Source organism: Odontomachus brunneus, unplaced genomic scaffold, assembly GCF_010583005.1.
Source record: "Odontomachus brunneus isolate Ranch 3 - 2012 unplaced genomic scaffold, Obru_v1 Obru_scaffold_037, whole genome shotgun sequence".
In the NCBI taxonomy this organism is placed as follows: domain Eukaryota; kingdom Metazoa; phylum Arthropoda; class Insecta; order Hymenoptera; family Formicidae; genus Odontomachus; species Odontomachus brunneus.
In genome coordinates this window covers 858912-873577 of record NW_022639487.1, presented here as the reverse complement: position 1 = coordinate 873577, position 14666 = coordinate 858912, and the positions used below count along the sequence as shown (strand labels likewise).

Below are 14666 nucleotides of genomic sequence, written 5' to 3'. Positions count from 1 at the left end.
CCCGGTTACTCTCCTACGCCGTACCCTCTAATCAATCAACCCCCAGGCATCTCGGCTGGTCTGCACCGGGGATCGCGGCTTTCCAGTCTTCACAGGAACGTCTCTCTATCTCGAAAGACGAAAGCGTAGGCCAGAGCCGTGGGTAACCCTGTTGCTGCACAGTCCGTTGCAGCCAGTCGTACGCGCGTGTATATGCACACGTGCATATACACACATACATACACTGATACACCTAGATATCCTCACACATGTAGGCATGCATTCATCGCGCGACGAGGAATCTCCATCTGCGGCGAGCAAGATCGAAAGGTTTCGGGCGAACCTCCGATCGACCTACTTGCTGGACGTTCCTGATTAGCGTCTTGTCTATTGATTAATGTTCGTTGATTAATGCGAGTCCGCTACACGACGTTCTCTCAAAGGCTTCTATGTTTAATCCGTGTCTAGTTAGATATAAATTATTTACACTTGAACGGCCAAACTGGTCAGTCCGACCGCTAAGTAGCTGCTCTCGCATCGGCACCGTGTGCACGTGAGACTCCCGCATTTTTATAAACATCCAATTAGTATATTAAATTCCAATTAGTATATTAAAAATCGCAAAGAAGATATAATCGAATTCTGCATCGCCCGTGATATTTCGTACTTTCAACTGTGAATAATGTTACTCCTGTCGTGAGTTTTCCCTTTTTCTTTCTCTCTTTCCCTCTCCTTTCGGACTTTGCCTGAAACACGAAGAAAACACTTTGGCATTTGTCCACGTGAACGGGAAGACGGAAACGATTCTTTACGGCGGCGACGATGCCAGGTACAGTGCAGTTAATAGGTAATTATCGCGGCGCGATTTCGCCCGACAGCCATTCCCATTCATTTCCTCGATATCTTCGGATGAACCGCCGCCTCCGCCGTCGCCGTTTCGCTGTCCCTCCATCGTTCGGTCCCGATTGTGTGTGCGTCGCGTTCCAATATCTGCGTTTTCTCTCGTTGATTTAGCCCTAGTACTGGTCCCGGCATAGCTGTACGCGCGCGGACGGAAATGGAGTAATTATAAGGAAATAACGGGCGTTGTCTGTGCGGTGGGTAGCATTGAGATCCTCGGCAGAATTTTGCTTCCCTCGATAAACCGCGACTCACAAACGTGAGGATACCGCGCGAGTGTAATCCCATCCAGGGTTATCGACATACCGTAACATATCATTATTTATTAACCCTACGACGCATACCTACCGTGCCGCGGGCTCGATCCGACTACCGTTGCAAATATAAATTTTATGCGCGTGCCACGCGTGAGTCGCGAGAACACCCAAAAAGATATAATCTCAACCGTAGCGGAATCCTCTTATACACGGAAGAAGTATTACGCAGTGAAAATTACGTTAAAATTATTTCTCTTTACGATGTTTTTCGGTAAAGCCGGCCTGAAATTCTAATATAAATTATTATAGAAATACTAAATTTGACGACCTACCTGCTGTATAGTATAATAATATTCAAGTAATTGCAATAATTTTGTAGTGAAAAGTCAAACGTGCTTAACATTTTTAATCGAAAATGTATAATTTCGCTCGCAATTTTTTATGATTCGAGATTACAAAAAAATTTTGTTGTAATTTTTACTGCAATATTTCCTCCATGTGTATGACCTCAAGAGGATTTTCCTCTGAAACCAAAAGGAAAATATTTTAAGCGCAATTTTATTTTTCTTTATTGGAAGAAAAATGCTCTTAAAAAAAGATAAAAATTTTTGTTTAAAATATAGGATTACAGAAAATAGCAAATCTACAACTAAAATTCCTTTTTGGTGTTAAAATATTTTCCTTTTGGTTTTAAAAAAATCTCTTGAGGCCATAACACAAGAAAATTCTGCTAAAGATGAGATTATATTTTTTTGGATGAACTAACCCTCGTCTGTATAGCGATAACCACGTTCTCGGATTGACCGAAAAATTTTACAAACAGAAGAGGAAGACAGTATAACGAACACATAGAGGGACGAGTACAGGAAGATGCAACCAGAGAAAGAAGTAATTCGCGTACGTGGAACGAGAGGCGCGCATCTCGATTAATTCCTCCGAACTCGAACACTCATCGATGCGATCAGCGCGCGCGGGTCTTGGTCTCGTCGCACACGCTCTGATCGCACTTTCTAATTGTACCCGGCTAAACCACGGACATTTATTTAACAAGTCGACACTCACGGTAGAGTCGACGTTCCCTCGCAGACGTTAATTCGTTAACGTTTAATTGCGCAACTTGGGTCACCTCGGCTGGACTCGACAGCGGATACTTACACGACGGCGGGATTGCGTGAACGGCGTCGCGTTGCGTGTACTTGCACGGAATTAAGCGACGAGCCAATACCTCTCGTCCCAGGGATGCGCAATGCAATTAATATAATTACTTTCGATTACACGAAAGCTGTGTGTATATGTGTGTGTATGTGTGTATGGGAGGACAACAGAGTGAAAGAAAGAGGAGCAGGGTGAGAAAAGAAGGAAAAGAGGCAGCCTCTATCCTCGTTTTCCAGGCTGCCGCGTTTGCTCGCAGGAGTTTCGCTTCGTGCACGGAAGTACGCGCGAGTGCGCACACTTTCGTACGCACTCACACGCTCCACCCTAGAGAGATCCTCAGCTTGTGTGTCGGCCAGATCTTTCGGTTCTCTCTCTCTCTTTCACTTCGCTTCGGTGTGAACCGAAAAAAAAAGATGAAAGAGGAAGGCTACCGATTATAAAATTCCGTACGCACGACGGCGCGTCGTATTTTTATTTCGTCCGATATAAACACCGGGCTCGGCCGCAATCTTTGACAGTATTAGCGTAATGCGCGTCGCGTCGCTATTTTCTGTCTAAGATCGCTCCTGCGGTGTAAACCACTGACTGACCTTTATTCGCGACATGTTCACACTATTGACCTTTGTCATTTCTTTACGTATATGAATAACTCAAGGCAGGCCTTAAGGTTCGCCCTTTGTGCCGCAGCTATTTTTGCCGTAGACTTACTGAGCGCGAGACAGGCGCAAATTAAAATTGCTTACGCGGATCATACGCGGATCATACGCCGAGCACGCTGCTCGACCGGCCGAATTATAACAACATCCTCTTTTCGCGCAGCCGCGCGCGACGCAGACTCGATTGACAGGTCGTGCGGCCTCGGCTGACCAAGCGCCGTTAATATCCCCGATTGGCACGCGACTGCGAAGAATTATCGCGCAAACGGTGCGTCTGAAATATGAAGCAAGACCGAAAGACGCTCTTCGCGTTCAGCCGAAGTGAATCCTACGTACACACACGCTCGCGGATATGTTGGGCGGCGAGCGCGTGCAGAAACAACCACACTCGTGAGTTTACCAGAACGAAACTACACGCGTGGTCTGTATGTATGCAATTTTGACTAGATTAACGCTGCATTATTCAGCTAATTAACTGCTAGGAACCAGCCCAGCCTGCTGTTTTCGGTATCCCCCATGGAAACAACATCGTTTGTCTTGTGCGCCTCCGCTCTCTCCGAGATACTCGTTCCGCGGCGTTGTCGCAGGTGTAGGCTTTTTGCATTATCGAGCCTGCGAGCTTGCTCGCCGCGTCTGCCGAATTGCGTCTTCGGAAATGTGACATCGCCGCTAATTTATCCTGTAATCGTAAAGTGCACTCTTGGGGAAATAACCTCTCGCTAACGCAATTAGCAGCGAGCGAAAAGACAGCTAATTAAATTGAAAATCCCATGAGCTCGATGGACGTTATTACCTGCTCGAAATCTCTCGTAATTGCTGAGACTAAGGAGCTCATTAAATTTCGAGAGACACTGCGGCCTCGCGGAAGCGGACGAGGAGAACGCTCGGAGAGAAGCTCGAAGAAGTTTACGGATGAGAAAATGGTGGGAACAGATATCTATAACCAACCTGCCATCCGCCTTTCGTATTGATTCCAAGTGCAGCAAAGCCAGCACGAGCGAGCTATTCTGAGTTTAGCAATCATGTTCAACGTTGCGACCGCCATCTTCTTCGGGAACACTACGCGATATTGCAGTGACGTTCGGCGTTCCTCTCAAGCGCGAGCTCTCTAAACTTTGGTCGAATCGAGGAGATGGCAAAGGAGGATAAGAGGAGGGAAGTGGGAAGGGGGACGCGGCCGCAGAGAAACGAGAAAGGCGGTGCTGGAAATGGGAGAATGGCTGAATATTCCTCGAGGACGAGCGCGCTCCGTCGGTAGCAGCAACGGAGCCGAGTCTAGGCGTAACCGGTCCAGAAACCAGAAACCAGGTATAGCTTTAATACAGAACTATCTTGATACCGCACGGATGGGCATGCAAGGCGCCTTTGCCGCGCGTTTCGAGGCTATGCAGTTCGCGAAATCATATTTATCTCGATCGCGCGTCTGCGAGTGATCGTCGATCACTCGTAGCGAAACATGACGACATCTTAAAAGTTCATTAGCGAGATAATAGAGAGCGCGAATCGCTTCTTTGGAACACAACGAGATTCTTTTACTCTTTTCATTCAGCCGAGAATGAGATGTGTGCCGCGTGCGAATTTATAGATAGTCTTTCAGAACTAAATATGACCGCGTCTAATTATGAGTTTTATTTATTTAGTATCTACGTTCAATGTCAATGTGAGGTAAAAATTATGCGGCCATTTTAACGCTAAATGTGCCGTGAGTGAACGGATCATCACCCTCGTTATTAGTACGCTGCTATAGCTTGAGCTGCGCGTATCTCGTGGAGATTTTTAAAGATGACCTTCGTAAAAACTTATCTTCCTTGCTTTATACAGAGATAATAGACACAGAGAGGTATCTTGGACTTTTCCAGCGACCTTATTAGAGGAGACGGAAAAAGCGCAGAGATGAAACAATACTTCTCGATAGTTTTATACCATATACGAGAATGTTCGAGATATCAACTGACGTACAATTATTAATCGACGTCAGCGATTTGTCCATTACTTAGCGCGCGACATTTAATAATTAATCGCATTTTCGGATTTTTTCATTAGAAAGAGATTGACGTATAAATCGGTCATAAACCTCTTGATAAAATTCTTCATTAAGCCTTCTTGATAAACTTTTTAATAAAAAATTTGAATACATCTCTAAGATATTGGCGATAAGATCTTAATTTAAGACCAATGCGATTCTCTCGGCGATCCTGCTCGAAGTATTTTCTATTCACCTGCGAAAAAGCTACAGACTGTACATTCGTTCGTACTCGAATCTTGTCTACAGAGGACCGTCGTGAAAGCGAAACGATCGACGAAGCGTATCTCTCGTGACGACGCGTCCAGGGACCTCGCGGAAAGTTCCTTGACGTGGTCGTCTGTGGTCGAACATCGACGACATGGGCGGTCGTCGATTGCGAGTTCGACCGGGGCGACTCGTCGCAGTAAGTCCAAATACGAAGGCATACGAGAGAGCAACGCGGGCATTTCGCCTCTGGAGGGCCCCACGGCTAGCTGCAAGTAGCGCGATCGCGTTATGCCGCAGACTGGAACTATCGTTTGCGTAGGTGTGCGCGAGTATGCAAACGGAGACTCCGCACCACACCCTCCCTTAGCCCGCAGCCGCCCCTGGCCCGCCGCACCTCGCCGAACTACCCCCCCGTTCCGTCCCGCGAGCCCCGCGGCCGTCCCCCGCCCGTCGTTCACCCTTCCTTATTGCAAGTTCCACGGTCCGTGCATTAAACTATGGAGTTGCCCAGGCATCGACCCGACCCAACCCGACCACCCACCATCTGGATATGCGGCCCGCGCGCATATACGCTATGTACATTTCTAATCAAGCGATATTGTAACTGCGGTCTAACCTCCAAACACCACGGCCTCCACTACCGGCAACCAGCCCCGTCCACCCCCGGTCCACCCTCTCAGTCGTTCCCACCGGCCGGTCCCTCCCTCCCGCCGCTTCGGAGTTTCATTCGGTCCTCCTTCGTACACTATCGCGTTCGTATTAAATTGCCGACTTGCAATCGTCGCTATCCACCCCGCGGTTCTCTCTCGATGCGGCAGAGGCCAGGGGGAGGGGGCGAAACAAGGCGATTGACTCTGCGGGATGTAGTCACGTGGTCGCCGCGCTAGTTAGAAAGATCGCGCAGCGTGTTTCGAATTCGCGTTCGATACATATGATGGGACAGTAGAGAAAGAATTCGAACGATTCGTTAGGCTAATTTTCGACAGCGAAGCACGGCCGCACGCCCGTGAATCCTCACGGCGTATCGATTCGTCACGGCATATCGAACGCAGCGTAGCGAAACGAGTCGGGACATTTCTCGACGGAATATACGAATACCACTCCCGTATTCAAGATCGACGTTATTAATCATATTGATATTAATTGATCCGAGTGCCACGCGCGCGCGCTCGCTACCTTTCAACGCGCCGAGTTCCAGTCGGATGTCTTCCAACTTCCTCGACGTGGCGCGAAATTCGCGGAAAATCAACGGTCTCTGTGTAATCGCCGCTCGCAAACCACACAAATATGGCCGGAATCTCGTGACTACCTATTGACTAGAAATGGAATTCATACCCGATCGTAATTGAAGTTACCGGAGCCGCGTAGTCGTGGAATAAGTTTCCACGTCGGTCACAGCGAGGATACGCGTGCGCGCGATATATTATTAATATTCGTCTAGGCTGCCACGCGACATTCGCACGAAAAAGACCAGCTTGTTCAGGGAAAGCCAGGGGAGAGGGTTATTACGACGAAGAGCTATTACGAATCGGAATGGACAAAAACGTCAGATCGTCGCGTGACTCTAAGTACGTATTTGCATCGCAATGGCAACTAAACGGGGGGTAGGATTTAGTCGCGCGTGCGAAATAGCCGTCACAGTTCCGTCCAGGCGCGATACGGGATTTCATCTTAGGGAAAATTCCAGCGAGAGGGTGAGCGAGCTCCATTTCGCGCGCCAAGTTATTTGACGCTCGATTAATGATACGTACATTACGGCACGCAGCCGCCCCTAAAACCGTCAGCGTCTAAACCCTCAGATGCTTAAACACCGACGTGCTGTAACGCGATTTCGCAAACGATAGATCCGTCTAATCCTCTGGGGTATTCACGACGCGCGGAAGTGAGAAGAAACGGGGTGAAAATTCGGCAGGACCTGGCTGACCCTTCGATCTTCATCAACGGCCGCTTCGTTGCTTTGGCAATTTAATGAACGGAATTAGGCGCCCATATAATCGCGGAAAACATAGGCACGTCTCAATATTGTCGCAATATTGCAGATATCTGCGACAATAAGAGGCGGAGCAGCGAAAGGGTATTCAAAATAATTTTATAGCTAAAGTGTGATTTCTACTTTGCGTATATATGTGTTATAATCCTACTCTCTCTATTAAATACAAAAACTAACAATACAATATATATCTGCAACTGCCTCGTAGACATGTGAACGCAAAATGAAGGGCGCGATTGGCCCGCAAAGAAAGCGCGCAGCGTAGCGCTGGACCAAATTTTCCAAAACCTGTTCCGCGCTGAGAACCGCTCTCAAGACCGCGGTGCTTTCTCACGATACCGATGACCGCTGGTCATCTCACGAGATGCGACAGGATCACGCAGAGAAAGAACGTATCCCTCGGATTGGGTCCAGGGGGATGAAACTGGTCGGACCAGGTCAACGATAATGCGCATACGTGACTTGTGCGGCGATGTTCGTCTCGCCGCATATTCGAGAATCCGCGAAAACCGGGTGGAAGCGTATCTTTGCGAGAGAAAGAAGCGTACATTATGTAAATTGCAACGAACAAAATCAGATATGACACGTGACACCATATAACTGGCCGGGACGCCCTTGACGGACGTTGTCCAACAGTGTCTATACGCGCGGTAAAAAATATTCCAAACGGGCACATTTTGCGCAACTAATTTTGTAAAAATTTCTCTCGCTTTAATCATCGCGCAAATTCCTCTGTGCGTCTGCCTTCCACAGAAATAAATCTGTATTTCTCGTGATGATACAGGCATACCTATATCATACTGGTGTATACGCTCCTCCACACCCCCGCGCGGATAATTTTCAACATCAGGCTAGATATACGGCGTATGCGCGAGCGGCTAAAAGTTAATATAAAAAACTTGGTCGCACACGCCGCTCTCCGGCGGAGCAAGCCGTGTCGCGCCGGTGAATAAATTAAGCGCGGTGTCTTTTCGCGACGTCGAAACGCGGCGGGAACCTGTTTCGCCGCATCTTTCCGGCGGCTCCCGCCGCCCGACCACTCCGCGTTCTCACGCTAAGCCTGGACCAATCTCCTGCTCTCCCTCAATGGAGAGCAGACGAGATCATGAAAAAAGGGAGGGCAGGTTTCCGAAATCTAAAGACGAAAACTTTGCATCGCAAATGCACGCGTTTGCCGTGCGGTAACCCGCGAGCTGGTTCCGCGTATTTCAAGAGACGGAAATCTGGGTCTGTTGGTCAGTATCGGGGATGCTGCGGTCCACGCAGCATCCCTCCTGCTCGTAAAAGAGTTTTTCCTCCGGCGAGCGGCTTCTCAAAATTTACGATCGTCTCTTCACATCACCGCGCGGCCTCCCTGCGGATCGTAAAACATCCTTCTGACGTTCGGAGATCCTCCTCGTCGTGCCAAGACGGCCCATCAAATTCATCATGCAGCTTCCGAGTATCCAGCGACATCAGAAAGCATCGTTCATAATTTGACAGTACTCCCAAGTCCGGCCGCTCTACAATACGCACGTCGGCGCAAAAACCTCATCGTTGGAACATTCGATTTTCTCATCGTTCAACTCTGCCAAAAACGGTGAGTTATTTTCGTTCCTCTTTTTTTACGAATTCGTGGGTGCTATTTTTGTTATATTTTATACGTTCCATCGTTGCTTGGAACCTATGTGGAATTTATCGGGATATATCGTTCGCGTTCGTGTAGCGGTTAAAGAACGAGAGTATGTGGGTTTTGCTGCGAATTATTAAATCGCCTCTGGAGAGAGAGAGAGAGAGAGAGAGAGAAAGAGAGAGAGTGAGTGAGTGAGAGAAAAAGAGAAACAGAAAGATAGACAAAGTAATATTTTGGACGAAGGAATATCGAGTTACGTCCAAGCGTTCGACGTCCGTGTCCGAGCCAGTTTGAGGTTAGAATTATTGATCTAATACTCGAGAAAGCTAAGCTGGGTGTCTACGTCGGTCCTGAGCGTATCTTATACTTCCCATCCCACGTGCTACGCTCCCGACTGAGCTCAAAGCTTCGAGCTTCGCAGCCCCAAAAGGAGCCCCATAATTAATCGCGTCCCGGGCGAAACACCCCGAACGGAGGTAGACTGTCGCTATACATAAATGGATTCCCTGTAGATCCGCGAAGAGTCCCTGGAACTACACCAGAAACGCGATCCACCTCGGGCCTTCGACACTGAGACGAATTACAACTCAGTTTCGCCAATGTCAGTTAATCGCGGCTTAAACGATCGCGCGTGCGTCCTTTTTCTACGTCTAAACCTGTTAGAGAAACGCGGGATTTAACTGGTGCCAAAGTTTGCCGACGAAACTATTGATCGAAACGATGAAACCTTGATGAGACCGATCGTTGGTGAAACATATTTAACATGTTGACAAAATAACAGATAAGAGAGAATGAATTTCTTGGAATGGAATCGCATTTAAAGCGGGTGAAAAGAGGTAGCATTAATGAAAATACTGCCACTCGAGATTGCAAGAGTGATTAAATCTTACACTGAGAGAGAGAAATGTCAAAAAAATTGAAGATATTTATTCGATGGGTATTAATAACATATGAAATGTAAATTCTTTTATTTAAATAGAATAAACAATTGCTTTTATGGAAAACTAAGATCTGAAGAAAATGTATATTTCTTTATTTGAAAAATATTTTTGATTGGTACAAATAAATATATTATTAATACCTAGGAAAATAAATATTCTTTATTTTTTACGTTTTTTTCTCTTTCAACATAAAGTGGATTCCGACTTCATACAAACAACTCTTTCAATCAATTATGCTGAATCTGTTCCTATGACGGAGGCACATCAAACTCACTGTCCAATTTCGTGTGGAAATATTCACTCGACGAGACGGAGTGGAGAATCTGCTCCACACGAATGAAAAATCACTCGAATTCAAGTAACTTGATGGTCACTCTACTTCTCGAGTGAAATTTAACTCCAAGGAATTTAAAAGATAAAAAGGAAAAATGCACGAGAGTGAGGAACAAACGGAGCTCTCGTATTCTCGCATAACACAGAGACAGATCGCTTCGAGGTCAATTGGCACAGCGTGTCGCCCGACATCTGATATCCGATAATTCCGTAGGCATTAAGGGTTACCAGCCACCCACCTAGCAATTAAGCTTCCCTTCAGAAGTATTCAAAGCTGACCCATCACGAATCGAACGACGTTCTAATTATCGGCGAGAAAATAGCACGGTCATCTAGTGCGAGAAGTACCGATAAACCTGGAACCAATAACCGCGTGCTCGAAAAACCGCGGCACGTCGCGGTCTCGGACTTCGCGGTATGAGCTAGTTACCGTTTCGAGAGAGACAGAGAGAGAGAGAGAGCGAGAGAAGGAGTTCGCCTCACGGTCGCGAATTGTCGGAAAAAAAAAGAAAACCGCGAAGCTCTTTCCTCACCCCTTTCGCGTCCCGAGACACGGACGCGGCACTCGGTAGCTGAGTAGGTTGCCGAGTCATCTATGTTTTTCGAGAAACAGCACGCGCAAACGTCCATTACCACCTCGATGATCCCGGAGCTGGAGCATCGACAAACACTCGTAAACGAGGTACATACGCCGGAGGTGGGACCTTAGAGCGAAGTGTTAGGTCGGTCGGTCGGTCGGTCGGTCGGAAGGGGCTGCCGGGGGAGGAAGGAGGAAGGACGGAAGAGGGGGGAGAGAGGGAGGTCAGACCAGGTTGGAAACTACGTGCGGCCGGTGATTACGTCGATCGTCGAAAGAACAAACTCCGGATTGGATTAAGCACACGGTGCTGCACGGTGCGGCACCTTCCCCATTTACCGGCCGTGGCCGGCGTCGCCGCCACGGTTTACCATAAAGTTTACAACTTCTGTCAAGCTCCGCGCCCGCTGTAACCGTACTAGAATGACGACAGACCGACCCTTTGGTCCTCGACGTCCCCCCACGATCAGCTCGCACTCGTGCTCACGGCCCACACTCGCTCGCCCACACGAGCGCCGCGAAACGAGTGCACCGGCCGAGTTAACGACTACGTTCTCATTGTGCGCGCGAAAACACTACGATCATTGAGTACGGGAGAAACTTTGGCCTGCGGGGATAAATAGCCGGTAATTTCGGAACTCGCCGCGGCTTCCGCCTCCGCAAGTTCGACGTTTTGCGAGTAAGGACTAAGGCAGAGAACGAGACGTAAGCGTCGTAGTCGTGGACGTAAAGTAAGGCTGAGAAAAACGTGAACGTAAGGCTAATAACCTTTCATGACTTACGTTTACGTTTTTCTTTGCCTTACTTTACGTCTACGACTACGACGCTTATGTCTCGTTCTCTGCCTTAGCCTTAAGAAATTTTCGTCTGCCGCTTGAGCGTGTCTTGCGCTTGAAACGAATAGACAGTCGCGATTTTTGGCATTCTAAATGAGCAAAAAAGAGTTTTAACTCTGTACATACATGGACAGCGGTACATATTCTTCAATACATATTCTTCGTTCAAGTGTAAAAATCACTGAGTGTTTACAAAATCATCCATTCCTCCTGTATTACTTATTTCGGTCTTGAAACCAGTTTTCGTCTAGTTATTTCAAAATTTCATGACATAGACAGATCGTCGAGATACGATCGTTGATCAATGCGATCGTTCGGGAATCATCAAACGCCACAGACCGTGCGGCTTGGTCGTCTCTCTGGATTTTCGGAAAATAACGACCAGTCTCTCCACCCCTTTAATGCTCTTTAACGCTTATCGATTGCGGTAGACTCTATTTCGAGCTCAGCGTGCACTCCGAATTTGCGCAGAGTCACATATATAGGTCGCTGATAAACCAGCGACGAAGTAGCGATGCTTTTTGAAACGACAGCTCGGTACATCTTCCGTCAACGTCGCATGATAACGCGAATATCGCGATCTAATTAGTCCTAATCATTAGTTCACTCAGTCTCTCAAATTAATCGTTATTGCTCATCTTAACGACATCAAACGTAAAAACTGGCGATACAGAAGCGCGTGCAAAAATGGACGCCGCGTCGTGCCGCTCGATGCAAATTACATCGGCAACCCCCTCGCACTACGCACTACGGGGTTGTGTCTATTCGCGAGGGTCGAGAGAGCCACCCTTTCCTTAATTCGCGACTAAGATGGCAGCCGGCTCGCCGGCCATTTAGTTTCCCCGACGATCCCGCAGGACTTCTTGCTCGTCGCTATAAGCTCTTGCCTATGTGTCGGGCCGTGACAGAGGGACCGCGGGGAGAGGAGAAAGAGGAAGTGGAGGAGGAAGAGGAGAGAGGGGTGCCGAGAGAACCCCGCGGTCATCGTCTCCGCATAACGTGGGGCAGGATAATTTTCTCAATTTCGCCGTGTCTCTCGTGGGGTCGGTCGTTAAGGGCTCGAAGTGAGATTCCGGGGGGTTGAGGAAGGCTTCGGGGAAGGGCTGGTAAGGGTTAGACCGTAAGATAGTTTGATAGGCTTGGTTGCCAGGAGACCTCTAAGGCCTTAGCCAGGCTACCTAATGCCGAGAAAGGCTACCCACAGGAATACATATATACAAGCCCCGGGCTTATAAGTGATCCTGCCTATGTACTCGCTCGTTTGCTTGCACTCGCGCTATTCGCTTCGTCCGCGCATTGCCTCGATACGCACCGGTAGGTGAGGGGATAAGAGTTCGGCTTCGCTACGCCCGAACGTCGCGAAGGTTCAGCAATCTGCCATTGATGAATAAAACGAGTGATTTCGTAAAGGAAACATTTGCTATTTGTGTACGTACGACAAAAAGTCTCGCGAAATCACCGGACGTCGAACAGCCATTGACAAATGCTGAACCTTCACTTTTCAATCTTTACAACGGTGTGTATATATTGAATATATATTGAATATATTGAATATATATTGTATATATTCTCGTATATATTGAAGTCGCGAAGTAAAAGTTCGTTCAAACAAAATTGTTGAGATGAAGAATGTTGTGCAGAAATTGCAATGAGAAGATATGTTGAGACTAAATCCAACAATTGATCCGCTTGATCGCGAATCTCAAATGCATGTTCGTGGTAAGCGCGAGGAAATTCAATCACAATCAACGTCAGATAAGGAAAGCGTCGAATGGCTGATTGTACGCCGTGGACAATTGCGCGAACTGAAACAATTCCTAGGAAACTTGTTGAAGTTTCTTCACTGAAGGATGTCTCCCACAATCGAGCATTTCCTTCAAACGCACGAAAAGTCGAGCGCACGAGCATCGAGCAGATAACCGATTCCTGACAATGCCGAGTCGAAGTAATTCAGGGACAAATTCATTTCGCTCAAGACATCCTACATTCTGGCTTCCACTGCGTTCATTCTCTCATCCGAGCAGTTCTCAATAAAAAGAAGAATACCAGGACACATAAGGTCAATACTAGAAAACATAAATTTACGAATACAGTGCAACGTCCATGCACATGTATGAAGCCAAATCTACCTTTGTTGCTTTAATTACGTAAGATAATGCGGTATGGCTAAGAGAGTAACACACGTCCGATTAAAAATCTCCCCGATTCCGCGATAATTCACCCACGCGTTCGCGCATACGCATGTGCACACAGACAGAACCACACGTTTGAGCGAGCTATTCCGCGCTAGCCGATGCTCGCACGACCAAAGGCCAGAGTGTCTGACCTCGATGCGAGCGAGCGTGACAGCTTAAGCAACGTCTCGACAGGGTTTACAGGATTTCAGCGAGTCTTCGCTTCCTGCGAACGATTTTAGCGCGCGGGCATTAACGTCGCGTAATGTACCTTGCATGCATACCTAGCAGACAACGAGTATAAGGCCAGAGATACTCCCGCGGCCAATGGCTGGACGTGGTAGTCCTGTACAGAACAGTTTTACCGATAAGACCCGCCGTGTTTAACAGCCCCCGGCTAAAGCACCGCTCAAGCCCGCTTTCCTCCCCTGCCGTCCCTCGCGCGACCCACCGCCTCCTTCTCCCATGCTCATTCACCATAGAACATAGACCGTGTTATATTATATACGCGTATACCTATGGAACTACCATGAAACATCCTACGTAATCGTTGCGATCTTATAGCGATCTATTCTGAAATGTCGACAGTCCGAAGAGAGGAAGGGGAAAAGAGAGAGAGAGAGAGAGAGAGAGAGAGAGAGAGCGCTCGCTGAGAGAAATTATGGAAAATCGCGAGGTTAATATAGAACGAAGCGAAATAATTAGTGACTCGACTTCAAAATCATGAAATGGGCGCAATCTTGCGCATAGATTTCTCAACCAATTCGAATTCTTCCAATTTCTATTGATTTTATTTCGAGGACGCGTTGCAAATTTCCGCGACATTCGCATGAGAGCACTCGCTCTGTGCAAAATGAGTGAGCAATACGAGAGTCAGGTTGTTAAACGTTAATTGGAAAAATTCGCATCGGTTTCTTGCGAAAATCCGCGCACGTAATTGCAAAATATTTTCGTCGACATTGCTACTACGCGAAATGTCTCGAGCTGAACATGTAGAAGCGCTCGTTTCCTTTCATGTAAGAA

The 14666-nt window shown here is 47.6% G+C and overlaps 1 protein-coding gene across 2 annotated transcripts in view; it reads left to right on the top strand.

The window, feature by feature from the left end:
• LOC116843973 overlaps nucleotides 1–14666 on the top strand; it is a 282611-nt gene that overhangs the window by 250062 nt on the left and 17883 nt on the right. Inside the window, exon 1 of one of the 2 annotated variants that reach the window (XR_004377959.1) lies at nucleotides 8170–8749. The exons of the other annotated variant lie outside the window; for it this stretch is intronic. The gene's annotated coding sequence lies outside the window, so the exon portion shown is untranslated. Of the gene's footprint in view, nucleotides 1–8169; nucleotides 8750–14666 lie in introns of those variants that run through there. 2 annotated transcript variants of the gene reach the window in all.